Source organism: Schistocerca cancellata, chromosome 4 (assembly GCF_023864275.1).
Source record: "Schistocerca cancellata isolate TAMUIC-IGC-003103 chromosome 4, iqSchCanc2.1, whole genome shotgun sequence".
NCBI classification, from domain to species: Eukaryota; Metazoa; Arthropoda; class Insecta; order Orthoptera; family Acrididae; genus Schistocerca; species Schistocerca cancellata.
Genome location: NC_064629.1, coordinates 210,202,895 through 210,222,094, shown reverse-complemented (window position 1 = coordinate 210,222,094; position 19,200 = coordinate 210,202,895).

Here is a 19,200-nt window from a genome sequence, read left to right as displayed (position 1 = left end):
GTTAAGCGGTCACCTACGTTTGACCACTTATAAAATTTAGTTTCTATTCTATAAGGATGTAAAATACACAACGGACTAACACTGAACGATGTGCGGTTCTAATTATGTGCAAAACAAACAACCAAATGAACAAAAAATAATAAAGAGAAATCGTCGGCTCTCAGTTTCTCTCTTACACTTTCATTTGTGTTCCTTTCCCTACCAATACTGCTAATAATATCGTAATCCTACCATTTACTGCGTCATTTATATTGTGTACCAAAATTGCCGTACAGAATTTTTGGTAGGGCGCAACTCTAGGTATTCGCGAATAAACTTATGGACTCTTTCCTCGTCTAATTGACGCCATTTTATGGCTAGGGGAGGTGGGTTACACTGTATCAGTGTGGATTCCTCTGGGGGGTGACTAACTTTCAGCCAGTGCTCTTATTTACTTCAACCTTTCTCAAACATGTAGGAAAAATATAATAAATACTGAAGAAAGACACAATATCCAAATCCGCTGCTTGTCATTGGTCACTTATACGAGATCCTCTGCAACTACTACCACACAAAGTACCCCGTTATGGGTGTGGAAAATGCAGCTATTGGGCGGATCTCAGCACTGATCCCTGCTGGCTCTGGAAATTACGAGAATTTTAAAATCTCCATGTATTTCAGTTTACTTTAATTCACGTATAATACCATATATAGCTACACATCTGCGTTGACTGTTTTTAATTTTTACTTCACACTCATATCATTGTGCTTTCTCATCCATAAAACGTTCGCTTAATTCAGTCTACCAAGTACTGTGTGATGGAATTATGACACGGTGCTAAAAGCCCTTCTTTCAGGCGTGTTCATAAAACTTAATCGTTATCAGTAACACATTTCTCCATTCTTATAGTCTTCTATAGAGGTGTTTCTTGAATAATTATGATACACTGTGGAACCACATGCACAGTTACATGTTTTTTTCTTGGTTTGGAGGGACAAAATCAAGAGAATATTTTAATATAGGATTGATGAGGTCCATTATGAGGTCCAGCATGATTCACCAAAATTTACACTTCTATCGGCTAGGCATTTTGATGTAAGAGGAGACATGTATTCTACAGTTTCGAGAGCTGTCGTGCCTTTGCGCATACGATTTGCCACATGCCACTCAGGTATACAATGACCTATGTTTGGGAAGAAAATTGGAACCCCATATTTCTACCGCTCCAGTTCTTTGGATTTTTTTGTTTGATAATCACATGGTAGAACCGTGGTTCTTAACAGAAAAAGACATCGTTGATGGTCTTCCATTGCATTTTTCAAGTATAAAACGATGTTATCTTACTATGCAGATCGTCGATCCTACTGCAGAGAACATGAACCTTTTAAAACGAAGTTCAATTTAGCTACATTGTTTTGACAAAGCGATGATTTAGACAGTGCTAAAACTGTTGAACTCTCATGGATTGACACAAGCTGTTTTAATCGATTTATCACACAACCAGTATCAGCCGTAAACTGAACATATGAGTACTGTCATGTGCTTTTACTCAGATTTACTGTATGCTATATGTGCTACTGATTTATAGCTGAATGAAGGTGCTTCTTCTGACATGTTGCTCGATAGCGATTCTAGGTTGACACACAGTGATTATGACGACGCACTTTACCTGAAAAGGGTCTGCTTATAACTGAAACTGATTGTGCAATAAACTGATTAATACAGCTCTGTGCAACCATGATTTTCCAACAATGTTAATCTAGTATAGGTCTTTTTACTTTGGTCCTATTATTTAACGAGTGTCCTGTGCACGTATTATAACGCATAACCTTAGTATGGCATATTAACTTATCTTTCAGACATCTGTTAATACGCCCAAGACGTATGAAATGATCTCTTAAGGATTCGCATGCCAATACTAGAATATCTCAACTTCTCAGTTTTGGAAACAGATAATGAGTTAGGTTACTTACATAGGTTTTCAGAAACAATGTGCCTTATAGAAACACTATCCACAGAGAGAAAGGATACGATATAAACGTATTCTCCCCGCTTGACAGACGTATCTGACTCTGCTCGTTACTGATACAGGCTGGCGAAATCATACTGCAGAGTAAAGTTCACTTTTTCTCAGAGGGTGTTTCCGGGTGAATGTACTTGTATGTTTTGTAACGAGAGAACGAGTGTTGCTGAATTTATTAAACTATGTTCTTATCGTTGAACTATCCCCATTCCTTGGAGCGTCAGAAGGCAATAGAAGTGTCACTTGGTATGCGGAAAACCGCAAAGACCCGTGTACTTTCTCCTAGACACGATTATTCTTTCTACGATGAAACAGTGCAGTTAGACCTGATTTTTTGAATCAGTCGTTTCAATCTCCTGAACATTAAAGTTTGAATTATTTGCTTCGCAGCTTATTTATACCGGATGCTGATGTCTTCGCTGGGCTACCCTTATCAATCTGGAGACGGAAAGTAGCTAATTTACTGGGTGAAAATTATTCACGCGTCAATTAAAGGGTAACCTAGCTAAACGAGCTAAGCGCCTGTTTTGAGTAAATTGTTTTTTCTACTTCGTTAGGTCGTATGTGAACAGGGCTTTTACGTACACAAAGGGCTGTCTCCAGAAATGTCTATATTAGGTGCTACGAAGGCCAGTAGGTGGAATGAGAGGTAACTCCTATGACTTGTTCATGCTGAATGGGGTAAGTGCAGAAAGTGTTACAAGAATTGACAACAGTCTGTTTGTTCCTGCCGTTTTGTAACTTGTCTCTTGCGTCTCTTCACTGTCGGAAAAACGAATAGTGAAAACAAAATGAATAGTTTAGCAAAGGGAAGTACGATAACAGAAAAGCTGATGATGTAATGAACACAATAGCAACAGCTCGTAATAAGCAACCATTCACAGTTATTCAGACGAAAGACAGTTACTGTGTGGACTTTCAGCAAGCAGCTGATATGATCATCAGTATAACTAAGGTTAATATAATTTCTGCCTCATGGATTAAAAGCAGCGCGCCTGGTGTAAATCGGATGAAAAAAGACGTTCGATGAAATAAAAGGATGAGAAATCTCAAGAATGATAAAACAGTAAAAATTTCAAATCCATCACATTCAATGAGGTTACTGGTTCAAAAGTGTTGTATTCAGCCTTCAGAAGTATGATGGAATACGTACCTGAGGTGCTCAAAGAGATCTACAGTGAACTGTTCCAATACTGAACAGTAAAATGATTGCAAGAGATAAAAATATTACAAAACTAGTTTGGTGGACTTAGCCCATTTAACATTTCAGTGCAAATTTATTTATAAAAGTCAGCGTTTATCGGTTTTTTTTGTGCATCGTGCCAAATGATAACTTGCTTTCGTAAAGTCAATAAGCGAGTGTCAATGCGAAGATAGTGCATATTTATGTTCTTGTAATTTGAATAAAGTTTACTCTGAATAACTCAGAAAGTACATTTTGTTACTTAGCCCCTTTAGCATGATAACCCTTCGATTATGGTCACATTATCCCAGTGCCTTACATGTATTTGGTGTTGGGGCTACATGCTTCTATAGGTAATTTGGAGGTAAAAACACAAACACAGAATAAGACTATGCGATCGTATGCCATAGAGAAACAAAAGAATAGTAGAAGTAAATAAATTAGAGCAGAAGTGAATTTCGAAGTTAGACTCTCTCGCGTTTCGAAAGAGTCTTAGTCTGTTGTTTCAGCTTCCAATAGTATTCCTTTCACTGCAATTAGCTCGTTACAAATGTCATGTACTACGGTAAAAAGTATATTTCCGATCTGGAACTTCGTTACGAAACCAATTACAACGCTTTCCTTGGCACATATACTGTAGAATTTAAATGCGATAGAATACTGACAATGAAACACATTGTGTCAAATGAAATAAACTGCAAGCTGCTTTTGACGAGCACCAAATGTTCGGATACAGAGAATTTAATGACTTGTAATGGTACCTGTGGATAAAATGTTCTACTAAAATGGATTTAATATACGTTGGAATTTATAAAAGATTTTCCAACACAAATCAATACAATTTATCCCACCATCATCCAACGCGATAGCAAAAATCACTTTTTGTAATTGTAAAATTTTATCCCTTGGCACTGGAATATTTTGAATTCCTCTAAAAACACAAACTTTGGTTGTGTTCAAGTGCACATATGCAGTAGCACTGCATTAAATTGTCCGTCGATGGCAAAATGGCAACCAATGTCTCATACAATAATTATGATAGAACTGGAATTCTATACACTTAAGGCTGCAAAGTACAAAAGTTCATGTAACAATGGAGTAGCAAAATCATCCTGATTTAATAACTTACAAATATGAAGCCATGACCATAATTCTTATATGAAATGAAATTTCGAATATTAGAATAATTCCATTGCTACAAGATCATAATGTGACACACAGCTTTATAAAGATGTGCTCACTGTACGTAACTACAGAGAGGGATATCTTTCATTGTGATAAAAACAAAGATATTGCCAAGAGCTCCTAACATAACCTATAGATGGTGCATCTTACACATCTATCAAGAACGGCATTAACTGATTTCTTATACTCAATGAGATTCCATCTTTGAATGTGAATTTGCAACATGGTATGCGATATACTCATATTTTTATAAACTTATTCAGGCAGTATTTAAAGACTATATTATAACAGTTCAAATACTCAGTGTTTTTGTTGTAGTTTTTAGTCCGAAACTTGGTTTTATGCAACTCTACCTGCGTAAGCTTCTGCACCCCTCCTTACTTCTGTAAACTAGCTCCATTTGATTCTGTATACTATACTCAATCTATGGTCGCCTCTGAAATTTTTACCAACCCTGGGCACAGTTTACTACATTACAGAATTAATTATTCCTCGATGCCAAATGATCACGTCTTTTAATGAAGTTGTACCATAAATTGCTTTTGCCTCCAATTGGATTAAGCATCTCCTCATTAGCAACCCGAGCTTTCCATCTAATTTTCAGCATTCTTCCGTAGAACCACATTTCAAAAGTTTCTGTTCTCCTTTGCGTGAATTGTTTGTCGTCCACGTTCCACTTCCGTACAAGGTAAGTGCAGACAAATATCTTCAGCAAAGAATTCCTAACACTTAATACGACGATAGTAAAGTAACCTTTTTCAGAAACGCTTTTCTTGCCATTTCGAGTCCGCATTGAACATGGTCTCCACTTCGGCCATCGTCAATTATTTTGCTACACAAATAGCAAAACTCATCTACCACTCTTAGGGCCTCATTTACTAACCTAAGTCTCTCTGCATCTCCTTATTTAAATCAACTTCTTTCCATTATCTTTGTTTTGTGTTTGTCTTAAATATGATCCATTCCTCTGCAAAAATCTTCCAAGTCCTACACCGTGTCTGTGAGAATTGCAGTGTTACAGACAAACCTTAAAGAATGTATTTCTTCCATTTCATTTCTTTTCCAAATTCGTCTTTAGTTTCCTTTACTGCTTGCTAAACGTGCAAAGTGAATAGCGTAAGGGATAAGCTACAGCTGCCTCACTCCATTTTCAACTATTGTCTCTCTTTCCTTCCTTCGAGTAATATAACTGCTCTCTGATTTATATACTAGTTATAAATAATCTTTCGCTCCCTGTATTTTATCGCTTGCTACCTTCAAATTTTCAAAAATTTTATTCCAGTCAACATGGTCAAAAGCTTTCTCTAAATTTACAAATTCTATAAAAGTACGTTTGACTTTCTCAATCAGTCTTCTAAGATAAGTCGCATAGTCAGTGATGCCTCGTGGCTTTCTAGTTTTATTTTTAAACTGATTTTCCCCGTGAATGAATTCTACCACTCTTTCCTTCTTCTAAAACTGATTCATGTTAGAATTTTCGACTATGAGCTACTAAACTAAGGGTTCAGTAGTACTCATACCTGTCGGCATGTGCCTTCTTCGTAGTTGGAATTATGACATTTGCCTGTCTCACATACCTTGCGTACTAGGTGGTATAGTTTCACCATCGTATGTCCTCCCAAGCCTCTCAGTAATTCTCAGGGAATTTCGCCTTATCTAAGTGTCTTGTCTCGACGTAGGTCTTTCAGTCTACTGTCAAATTCTTCTGGTAGCATCATATCTCCCATCTCATCTTCCGTACTTCTGATTCCGATTCCGTGACGTTGTTCTCAAGATTCATTCCTTAATATAGTCTTCCTATATATTCGTTACACCTTTCTGCCTTCTCTACTTTTATTAGTTCTGGCTTGGCTTGGTATCTGAGCTTACGACATTAATTAAGACGTTTCCCTTATCTCCAAACGTTTCTTGATTTTTCCTTTACCGGAATGAAGTCATGTATGCTTCTACAATTTTGCATTCCTTCTTGCTTTGCCACTTGCACATTCAGTCAATCTCATTTTTTGACGTCTGTATTCCATTTAACCTGCTGCATTTTATATATTCGCCTTTCATCAGTTAAATTGAGTATCTAGTGTTCAGGGAGCCATATACTTTTGCCTAGTTGTTCCTCTGCTGCCTTCAGTACTTCATCTCTGAAAGCTGCCCATTTGTCATAGGTTGCATTTGTCTTGCCTGTTTCTGTCAGTCGTTGTCTGTTGTTTCCTCTTTAAGCAATCTCCGTTTTTTCATTTTATCCAAGTCTGTAATTCCTTACGTTTGGGCCATTTCTTCATATTTAATCTTTATTTCATAAATAATAGATTATGAGTCAGAGTCCACAGCTGTGCCTGAAAATGTGCTGCAGTTTAAAATCTGGTATCGACTTCTTTGTCACACCATTATGTAATCTATGTGAAACATTCTGTTATCTCCAGGCCTCTTCCGCATAAAAGACTTCTTTCATGATACTTAAACCAAATGTTAGCAATGGTTAAATTGTGCTCTGTGTAAAATTCTAGCAGGCGGTTTGCCCTTTCATTCCTTATTCTAGTCTATGTTCTTCGACTATTTTTCCACCCTATCCGTTTCCTATTATCGAAGTCCAGTGCCCCATCACAATTAAATTTTCTTTTCCTTTAACGCTCTATAATTTCTTTTATCTCATTATACATTTTATCTGCAGGTTAGACAAAATAAAACTGTCCCGGGAAATATTTTTAAGACTGCCACGGCATTGATGTTTTTGATGAACAGGGAAAATGCCCACCATAGAAACTGCTGCAAACCGTGATTTCGAAGTACCAGTCGGCTGCTGTCACGTATCTGCGCAAGTACTACAATGCTCAAAAGCATCCGAACGACCTGAATTGCGTTCCGCCTGATATGCATGCAGTCCATATAACGTAACTGTCTTGCAGGTTCTCGAATCTCTTTTCGGTACAGTCACTTGACTATGAAATAGGCTAGCACAAGCGACCACTAGAGAAGATGGCAGTCTGTATGACAATAGCTCCTGATGCAAATTAATACCACTATACTACAAATATCAGGGAACACGTTATTAGAGATGCCACAATTCTTAAGGTTCGTAAACGTAAGTTTATTACAATAAACGATATTTTTAAAATGCTGCAACTCCATTAGCGTCTGAATCAAGTACTGCCTGTAACTCAACTACATAAATCATTCCATAATCGTTTCCCAATTTTTTTGGGATATTAGGAGATTTTTCAGCAATATCTGGACTCCCAAAGTTCGATGATAATTCGAAGTATTATTTCTCTCCAAAACTTTTCCAAAGCACTATCAACCGTCGTTTGCACAAACTGGTCAATGAACTAACCAGTTAGAAAATCACGATTAGCAGCTTCAAGTGCTGTATGGTAACCGCACTATCAACAATGTATCACAAGAAAATTCGCTGTATGCATGATGGCTCGTGATCTATTTGCAGTCCGAAAGTCACTTGCCACACTCATCATCTAATACAAAGTTGTCATTACAATAATGAGCAGCTAGTTCTGCATATGTCTGAACCTTAGAAGATATGACCAGCTGTTTCGTTCTGGATATGAATTCAAAATTAGTATCTATAATTAATACGAAATAAACAAAGCTTTGTTGCCTGATCGAGACTCGAAAGTAGGACTGTTCTTCATTGCTGACTAGGCATCTGAGACCTGATGTACTTCATTATTAGCTGGTATCAGTTAGTAAATCTGAACTAAATTACATTAGGAAACTGCTATCCAGCAACTATTGTCCATATTAAGTAAGCATGAAAGCTGTTAAATATTGTTTCATTCACAAGCAACAACCTTGAAATGACACGATGTAGCGTTTTGTGTTGGACAGGTATAAAAACCCAGCATCTAATCGGATTGTTAACTAAGCACAATTACGTCCTAGCTATCGAATTTTTTCAGCAGTAGCGAGATGTTTGAACCTGAAATGAGTTGAATGAAAAATTTTTGCCTTGCCGGGGACCGAATGAGGCGCGTATCGCTGTTGTTTTCTACCCAAAACGTACGTTAAATATAGATGTGATGTTTGCATGTTTCAAACAGAAATAACGTCCCTGAGAGATCAGTGGCGACAGGGAATCAAAATCTGGACATATCGTCATTGTCTACATACGAAGATACATTAACGCTCCAATTTCTTTTCACCAGTAGCTAGGAGTGGCATATATGAACCTGACGTGATGTGACGAGAAGTTCTGTGTCTTACTGGCAGTCGAAACCTCCCATATCGTTACTGTCGACAACGAATGAAGAGACAATAAAAATCAAAATTATTTTCCACCAGCAGTCAAGTGAGCTCATGCTATCGACTGAAAAGATAGGATGAAAATTTTTATGTTCGAGCAGTGTTCGAAACCAGTCACGTACCTTAAGAAGTAACATTTAAGGGGTTTGGTATCTTGAGCAGGCAATGAATTAATGGATCTTATCGCCACGAAGGGATCCAGAACCAACATACTCAACGTCTCTAGCCGAAATAAAAGATGTAATAAGTGTCCCGTGACATTACAAGGTGTTTGTTTCACTAACTAAAATAAAGTTACAAGTGTAACAAGGGTTACTGGTGAATGACTTTCTACATGCTGTCACTTCCACATCTGTCGTGACCCAACCTAACCTCTAGCTGAGAGCGAAGGGACATCACCTCTACTGTGACCAGGAACCACGGTGCATCGCACGTTATTCATTTAGCGTAACCGGAGATGAATAGATCTGTTTGCGACAGCTAAAGCCTTCACCTGGAGTGGGAACTGCATCATAATTTTGTCGCAGTGCAGGTGTGCCACACTGGATAGGAATGCGTACTCCTGACTCCCTGGAGTGGATTGTAGCCTGTTCAGTACACTCAGTTCCATGTTTCATCGAATCGCCATTAACCAGCGGCCTCGGCTACCGAATCCGTATATTAGGCATGAATTTGCAGTCACTGAAATAAAATCTCGTAACGGCTACCTACACAAAAAGATGACTCTGTAGAAAGTGGAAGTTTTCGCAGAAATGGTTGCCTTCCGCTTAATCTACTCCGCTGGACTATCTGTTTGTGGTGAACGTCGCGTAGTTCAAAAGATAAGCTGTGTTATTGAACCTGATTTCCCCTAATTTATTGGAAGTTCAGGGATAATTTCCTTCATTTTCTAACCCACCAATAATAATAAAGCGATAGTAAAAGTTTGCGATAAATAGTGACCTGTCCTGGTAAGAATAATTTCTTCTCCACGCGCCAAGGTGAATGCGACGCATCACGACTTAAGCCTATGATCTACGGCAGTTGTTTCTGCACTCATTTTGGCAAGCTTAAGATTTGTGAACGTGGTAGTTTGGTTTTCGGCATGAAATATTTTCGATAAGCTGAGTGTACACCATGCAGTAACAACAACGTTGCAACCATTTCTCATGTAGAATATAGTGTGAGGAATATGGAGTATGTAATCTCCAATTGTGGACAAAATTTATACGGAATAAGGGTGTTTGCGCATACGTTTTTGGGGATTTTGTTTGGTGGATTGGTATGAATGTTGCTTATCAGTCATAATTTTTTGTTTGAGTTTCTAGTATTATTCTTTCGTTCACACCTAGAACATTGCATACTTGAAGGTTATGAGTAGGGTTGTTCGTTGGTCAAAAACAGAGCGTTAAACGGGAGAAAGTTTAACACTTGAAGCATTTTCTTCTCTTTGGATTTAATAGAGGTGTGAAGACAGTGGGGGAAGCTCGAACATTTGTGCATTGTATGGGGTGAGTGCTACAGAAGAAATCACGTCAGAAAATAGTTTTCTCTCTTCACGTAGGATCGTTAGGCACGAATTATTCAGCGCATTCAAGAAGTCCAACAGCTGTTGCTTCGTTACTTTAGAGATAAAATGCCGTTTCGTAATGAGACTTGAAACCAGAAGCAACACAGCATTGGGCTTTACATTGTGACAATGTTTATACGGACCTAACGAACAACTGCAGAATTATGAACAGCCTCATTTTCCTAGTGATGACTAAAACAGATAATTCGCAATGAAAAAGACGAAATAAGTTGTCGTTTCTGTGTGGAATGACCTTCCTGGACTAAAAGCATGCATTTGATAGATGACACATCACAAGTGAAATTCATTTAGAGTATTCAACTGAAGTAGTAAAAAATTATCAGATGAAGTGAGAAATCTACAATGGAATTTTATGGTGAGGCGGGGGAGGGAGGTGGATTTTGTTTCTCGGCTCCACAACGAGACGACAGTCAGCTGTGGAAGTTATTAAATAGTCTACAGAAACGTGTAAACATACGTCATAATGCTGTATTTCACAGGCATTAGAATCAATTGTGACATAAAACTGCAAAGTAACCCTGCAACCATTATGTGTTGAGCACGTGGTTTTTTATCTCTTTACACGGTTGCTAATACCTGTGGTCCTTGTTGTCAAATATTTATTTGTTTCGTATTTTTGGCATACCCCATCATCAGATCTTCACATGTAAGTGTTTAATACATAGCATCATGTAACATAGTTCCAGTCTTCACACTGGTGCTAAATTAAGTTTGAAATCACGTAAGGCAACACTATGTTTTGTGAATAAAATCGTCTGGATCGCTTTATGTACTTCTCCATTTATTACTTCTTTTCGGCTACTGCCATCAGCAGATCAAAAACTGTACATGGACTGTTATACGATGTGGTTATGATAACCTATGGCGGAAATGCGTGAAGAAATAAATTTTTGACAATAAGTCGATCGTTACTACTAGCTACCGAAAAAAGCAGTGAAAACAAATGTGCTCAGTATTAACTAACGTAATATGGAACTGTGTTGTGTGGGGGGTACAAAAGGAATGGAGGTCATTCATACTCTGCTGAGCAAGATTCAGTAATAATCTGGTTGACAACGTACACTGTTAAAGAACCTTGGTAGTCTGCCTTAATGAATCAGTAGCATCTGGATAGTCTCCACACATTCCAGCATCATCTGCCCATTTATACCGTCGCATTAGTAACCTCACATGTTGCACTAGGGCGTGGTGAGTAAGCGCCACCAAAACAAGTTGTTAACATTTATTATTGTTTAAGGATTAAGCCCTTAATTAGAATGATCAGCTCACGTAGCAGTCTACTGTAAAAATTACTTCTTGATAGTTCTCTGATAACATAGAGACTAAAATAAAAGTCAAATAATGACAGCTATAGCGAGGAGGGCCGTCCAGTTACTTCCCCTGCTCTTAGTTTAGAGTGTTTCGGTTAAATTATACATCTTCGCCCATACATGTCGTATTTCAGGAATCTGGTGACTTTCTGCTGCGTCTTTGAAGCTCAAGCTTCACTCCTGGATTGCTAGGCCTCTCAAGGAAAACATCTGCTATGGAAACCTATTTCTTCCTGGACTTCTCAACATTATGGATATGTCTGGCAAAATTGTGATAGTCGAGTTGCTTTCTGAACTCACACGTTATTATCCTGATAACTTCGTTCAATATTTTCCTGGTATTTCACTTAAACACTCAGAATAAATTTTATTTATGATGTGCATTTAACTATCAAATGCATGCTTTTAGTCCAGGAAAGTCACTCCAAGCAGAAACTACAACTGAGTTCATCTTTATCGTTGAAAATTATCTGTCTTAGCATTCATTACAAAAATGAGGAGTACCTGTAATTGTTTGCTAGGTCCGTGGAAACCCCGTTACGCCGTCATTTCCAGTGCTGTATTTGGTCTGGGTTAAAGTTTCGTAGGGTATTAGCATTTTATCTCTTACGTTACAGAGCTGCAGCTGTTGGGTTTCCTGAATATGGTGAATAATTCATGCTCAACGATCCTACATGAAGAGAGAAAACTATTTTCTGACGTGATTTCTTCGGTAGCACTCACCTCATACAAGGCACATGTTCGACCTTCCTCCACTGTCTTCACACCTATATTAAATCCAATGAGAATGAAACGTTTCAAGTGTTAAACTTTCTTCCACTTAACGCTGTGTTTTTGGCCAATAAACAACTCTACTCATAACCTTCAAATAGGCAATACTAGAAGCTGAAATAAAAAATTACGATTGGTAAATACACTTACCTGTAGCCCAAGTACCAGATGAAATTGTCACGAATGTATGCAAAAATTCCCTTTCTCCGGATAAATTTTGCTCACAATTTCAGATTACATATGTTCTGTCCCTCACGTCTTATGCTGCATGAGAATAACACTGTTGTTACTGCATGGTGTACACTCTGTTTATCGAACATATTTCACGTCCCTAAAACTCAGAACTACTTAAACCTAACTAACCTAAGGACATCACACACATCCATGCTCCAGGAAGGATTCGAACCTGCGATCGTAGCAGTTTCGCGGTTCCGTACTGAAGCGCCTAGAACCGCTCGACCACCCCGGCCGGCTAGCATCAGTCACCCTTAGCCTGATGCCGAAGAAATTGTTCTGATCAGGACAGGCAGCACGAGTTCTTTCTCGCAAACTTTTTCCCAAGGCTTCGCTACTCCTAGCGGGTTAGAAAATGAAGGGTATTATCTCTGACCTTCCAAGAGATTAACACTGCTAGTAGATAGATCTGACGCGGTTTACTAAATTACAGAAAAATCGGGTTCAGTAACACAGCGCATATTTTGCGCTTTGCGAGGTCATCCACAAACAGATAGCGCAGCAGAGTAGCTACAATTGCAACAAAGCTTCCCGCATTTTACAGTGCCGTCTGTTTGTGTATACAGCCGTTATGTGATTTTATTTCAATGATTGCAAAATCATGACTTTCGGGTATATAGGTCCACGTGCCATCATGAATACAGCGAAATTAGTAGTGATACGACGTTGATAGTGAGGTTCCCATAGAGCACTTGACGCTATTAAGCGAGATTTTCTAGCTGGTTAATTTATTTACCAGTTTATGCAAACGACCGTTGATAGTGCTTTGGAAACATTTTAGAGAGAAAGAATAGTTCGAATTATCACCGAACTTCTGGAGTCTAGATCTTGTTGAAAAATCTCTTATTGGAAAAACATTTAGGTTGGGAAAGTATTACGGAATGATTTTTGTGGTTGTGTTTGGAGCATTAGTTTTTTCAGGTACTGATGAGATAGGCAACAGTTTATAAAGTCACTTTTTGAAATAGATTTGAGTTTTCAAGCTGTAGAAGTATTATCGTCTCTAATGAGTTGCTTATTGATATTTGTAGAGTCGTCTTATTTGATTAAATCTGGAATTATTGCCATACGGAACTGTGTTCTCTAGTGGTCTCTTGTGATAACCATTTTTTATAGTCAAAACACTGTACCGAAAAGTATTGAGACGATCTGAAAGGAAGTTAAAGTTATGTGGTTTGCATGCAATCAGGTGGAATGTTATTCATGTCGTTCGGATACTTTTGAGCATGATCGTATGTCCCCTGTATGCTGCGCCCTGAGTACTTCTCGGTATCATCATGTCTGAGTGAATGACAGAAGCAGACGTGTTTAGTGACTGGTTGAATGCAACACAAAATGGTGCTCACCAAAGAGCTGCGCGTATTCGTTGTCGAGTGTTATGCAAAGCACAACAAGTGAAAAAGGCATGCGAAACTGTTGCACAAGTGTTTAAGAACGAAAGTCTTCAGGGAAAACCTACAGAAAAATTTGCAATGCAAAGCACAATAGGAAAACGGCGTGGAACGGGGTCTGCTGCGAAATAAAACCGCAACTATCTAAAAGTGTTGGAACACAATAAAACATTGCCCTAGTGAAGAAAAGCCTGGAACAAACTACGACGAAGTCTCCATGGCGTTTATCTGTCCAAGAAGGAACTAAGAGATGGTCGTGACAAAACGTTATCAAATAGGCCCTACGTGTGTATCATTACAAATGTACTGGTGTGCGTGTATTAAAGCATCCAGCGAACTTTATGGTGTTTAGATCTGCCTGCGGTTTCTGTGCGAAGCGAAATTAGGACTTTTGGCTCCTCAGTTTTTCATTTCCTTAGATGAGGCCTTTTTCAGCATGTCAGGGTATGTGGACACTTATAGGAAAATCCCATTCCGTACTGTGAAGAGTTGTTGTATAATTTCAAGTTAGTGTCCGCAGATCGTGGTCTAGTGGCTAGCGTTGCTGCCTCTAGATCACGGAGTCCCGGGTTCGATTCCCGACCGGGTTGGGAATTTTATCTTCCCGGGGCATGGGTGTCTGTGTTGTCCTCATCATTTCATCATCATCATCACCATTTCTGACAGTGGCTAGATTGGACCGTGTAAAAATTGGGACTTTGTACGGGAGCTGATGACCACGTAGTTTAGCGCCCCACAAACCAAACATCATCATCATCATCAAGATTGACTTTCCTTGCGCAATGTCTGGTGTCGTCATCCTAACACTATTCTTTCACCAAATCGTTAATGCTAACCTGTACGTCCATAAACTTTAAAATCCGTAAGTTCATCAACTTACGAAAAGACTGTTTGGATATTTTCACAAAGATGGAACAACAGCGCACTCCGTCTTGACAACCTTGTCAACAGTGCGTGAGATGTTGGGCGAGGAGAGGACCACCAGCACAGTCAACGAAATCTCCTTGCCACCTCAATCGCCTGATCTCTCTCCTGTGATTTTTACCTGCGAAAGAAATTGAATGGTCTGGTGCACTCAGATCATCCACACACGCTAGAAGATCGTAAGCAGAAGCTTGAAAACCCTACTGGTGCTAAACCTCAGTCAGAACCGTTATGCGCGTCTCACAGACTAATTAATCAATCATAGCGCTGCAGAGGCGTCAACAATGGCCATTTCCTGTGTGATGTTCATTAACAAGAGTCAATCCCGCGTCAGTCTTTTTGTAGACGTTTTCCGGACCTATTTTATTTTACCCACCCTGTATCTCTTCATCTTCCGCCTCTGTAGCTGACTGGTCTGCGTAGATGGTTGACACCCGGAGGACCAGGATTCCATTCCCGGCACTGCCAAGGATTTTTCCTTGGTGGGAGGATTGGCACGGGATGGATTCAGTCTCGTGATACCAACTCAGGTACTACTGGAATGAGAGGTAGCGGCTCCAAGGTCTGGAAAGTCGGCAAAACGGACGGGAGAGCGGTCTACTGACCACATGGCCTTCCATACCGCATCCGCATGACGCCTCATGGCAGAGAATGACACTGCGGCCGGTTTACATCCCTCGGGACTTCAGGACCTGGACGAAGAGCTGTTATGTCTTCGTCATCTGCGAAGGTAGTATAAGTATCAAGTTTTAGTATTATGGTGAGTGTTGACTTTCTGTCCGTATTGGCAATGATAATGCGTTTACTGTGTTGTACATAGTAGCCCACTCTCAATACTAATTTCTTATTCATTATTAAACATAGTTTGATTTTGTGTTGATCACCCTGTACTCACGTGACCAGAACTACTGTCACCACAATTCATTAATGCACACTACATGTAACATCAACCTAGCCATTTCTCTTTTCAAGTTCTCTAACTTTCCAATTCCATTAAGGGGTAGCATCTATCGCTCTTTAATTAATGTCGCTAAGTTCCTGAATATTCAACTGAAAACATGATACGGCTTGCGCAAAACCGTACCCAAACCACGTTACATTGCAGACCATAGTAACAGAGTTAGACTTAATCGGTGAATAAATGGTCACGACCAGGTTTTCCGTGATTTACGGTAGCAGCGAAGGCTGGATACGCTCCGCAGCGAGCGCTGCAAGGTGCTGCATTAAGAACCAAGATCGCGTATAATTGCGGCAGTCTGGTGAAAGTACAAGGCAAGCGCCGCGAAAGCGGACACGCCCTGCCCGGCGCTAAGGTCGCGGTTCGCATTCCAGGCTCCAGCCGGCCGCTGGCCATTGCGGAACACGCACAGCCGTACGTCCTCATAATCGTAACCAGTTCCCCTGTAACACGCCATGCGCCGTAACAGAACATTTCGCTTAATACAGTGCGTACATATGTAATAGAAACTTGAGTTTGTAGTGTTAGCAGGTCCTACCGAGTGAAATGGAGCAGCATTTAATGTACTGGACTCGTATCCTGAAGGACTTGTGATCGAAGTCCTGAATTAGGCTTCTGTGCTTCTCAAAGATCTCTTTATCTGAATTGTGGCATGGCACCTTTTTGGTCAATATGTGATAAGTTCCTTTCTTGTGCATTGTAAAAGAAAGCCCTGTGTCTTCATCCAGACACTATGCGTCCAGCACGGTTTTCTTGCGCTACATAGTCATCCACGATTAACAAAGGAAATGTTTCACTGACCTATTCCGATGGATTAGGCCAGATTACTATTATCAATATTGGTATGGTAATGTACAAATCACACTAGAAATACAAATGAAATATGTAACTAATTTACAAAATTACAGACGTATTACATTGACGGAAACGAAATTTCAACACCAAAAAATAATTAGCGTGGAATAATGAAATTCGACGAATACATTTGTCTAGGTAAAATATTCAGCTGATTAGCACTGCAAGATCACAGGTTAATTTATGCGCGAGATAAGCCATTGCAAATGTGAAATGCTGGTACATTAATAACCGGTGTAACCGCCAGAATGTTGAATGCACACATGCGAACGTGCATGCATGTGTTGTACAGTGCCGGGAGTCAGTTAGTGGGATTGTTGCATGCCTGTTGCACTTGGTCGGTCAATACAAGGTCGATAAATGGTGTTTGTGGATGATACTGGAGTTGTCGGCCAATGATGTCCAACATGTGCCCGTTTGGAGACAGATGTGGTGGTCAAGCAGGCCAAGTTAAGATGCCGTGACTTTTAGAGCGTATTGGGTTACAAGAGCGCTACGTGGCCGAGCGTTATCCTGTTGGAAAGAATCCCCTGGAACTTTGTTAAGCCGGCCGGGATGGCCGAGCGGTTCTAGGCGCCTCAGTCTGGAACTGCACGACCGCTACGGTCGCAGGTTCGAATCCTGCCTCGGGCCTGGATGTGTGCGATGTCCTTAGGCTAGTTAGGTTTAATTAGTTCTAAGTTCTAGGGTACTGATGACCTCAGCTGTTAAGTCCCATAGTGCTCAGAGCCATTTGATTTGAATGTTGTTCATGAATGTCAGCACAACAGGTAGAATAATTGAATTGACGTAAACATACGCATTCAGGGTTCATGGGATAACCACAGGAGTGTTCCTGCTGTCATACGAAATCGTACCCCGGACCATAACAGCAGATGTTAGTCCAGTGCCGGCCGTTGTGGCCATGCGGTTCTAGGCGCTTCAGTCTGGAACCACGTGACCGCTACGGTCGCATGGTTCGGATCCTGCCTCGGGCATGGATGTGTGTGATGTCTTTAGGTTAGTTAGGTTTAAGTAGTTCTAAGTTCTAGGGGACTGATGACCTCAAAAGTTAAGTCCCATAGCGCTCAGAGCCATTTGAACCATTTGACTGATGACCACAGATGTTAAGTCCCATAGTGCTCAGAGCCATTTGAACCATTTTTTTGTTAGTCCAGTGTGTGTAGCACGCAGACAGGTTGGTTACAGGCCCTCAACTAGCCTCCTCCCAACCAACACACGGCCATCATTGGCACCGAGGCAGAACCACCTATCATCAGAAAACACAACAGGCCTCCATCCTACTCTGCGTTAGCTCCATCTTGACACCACTGAAGTCACAAATGGCGGTGGTCTGGAGTCAGTGGAGTGCACGCTACGGGGCGTCTGGCTCGGAGCTTTCCTTGAAGTAACCGGTTTGTAACAGTTTGTTGTGTCACTGTGGTGCCAACTGCTGGTCAGATTGCTGCTGCAGACGGTGTACGGTGCAACTGAGCCACACACCGAACACGATGGTATTTCTTGTCGGTAGTTCCACGTGGCCTTCCGAAGCCCAGTCTTTTTGCGATCGTACATTGTGATGACCACCGCTGCCAGCAGTCATGTACAATGGCTACATGATCTTTCTGCAGTATCGCATGAGGAACATCCAGCTTCTCGTTGCCCTATTATACGACCTCATTCAAACTCAATGAGGTGTTGAAACTTCCTGGCAGATTAAAACTGTGTGCCGGACCGAGACTCGAACTCGGGACCTTTGCCATTCGCGGGCAATTGCTGTACCAACTAAGCTACCCAAGCACGACTCACGCTCCGTCCTCACAGCTTTACTTCTGCCAGTACCTCGTCTCGTAGAACACTTGCCCGCGAAAGGCAAAGGTCCCGAGTTCGAGTCTCGGTCCGGCACACAGTTTTAATCTGCCAGGAAGTTTCATATCAGCGCACACTCCGCTACAGAGTGAAAATCTCATTCAGTGAGGTGTTATTAATGGAGTCTTTGCGCCTTAAATGCATTCTTACCTAACATCAATTCACCACGTCCAGTCTGAAAGGCAACTATAGCTCACTACCGTTACAGGGTGTATTTAAAGCAAACCTGATTGGCATCTCTATAGTGGCGCAACTAGCACCACTCTTATGCGACTGGCGAGAAATTGGAATAGACGCAATGTTTCAGATGCAGGAACACGCCTACCAACTTTCGTTCATGTCACACAACTTCTTCTTGTGATTTTGTCCTTCAGTGTATTATTGTCAATATTATTGCTGTATTATTATCATTAATCACAAGTGGAATTACAAATAACATTAGAAATACAAGAAAAATATTTACATAACGAGGGTTGTCCAGAAAGTAAGATCCGATCGTTCGCGAAATGGAAACCACTGGGAAAATCCGGTAAAGCTTTGCACAGATGTGTTGGGCAGTGTCTCTAGTATGCCCGTCGATCGTGTCGCGTCGCTCTTTTCAGTTTTGAGTGAACAGTGAGCACGTGAAGATGCGTAAGGAATAGGGTCTCCCGCCAAGTAAGAGGGCCTGGTTAGAGATTTCGCCTGTGTCATGCAACCCACATAACACAACTGTCG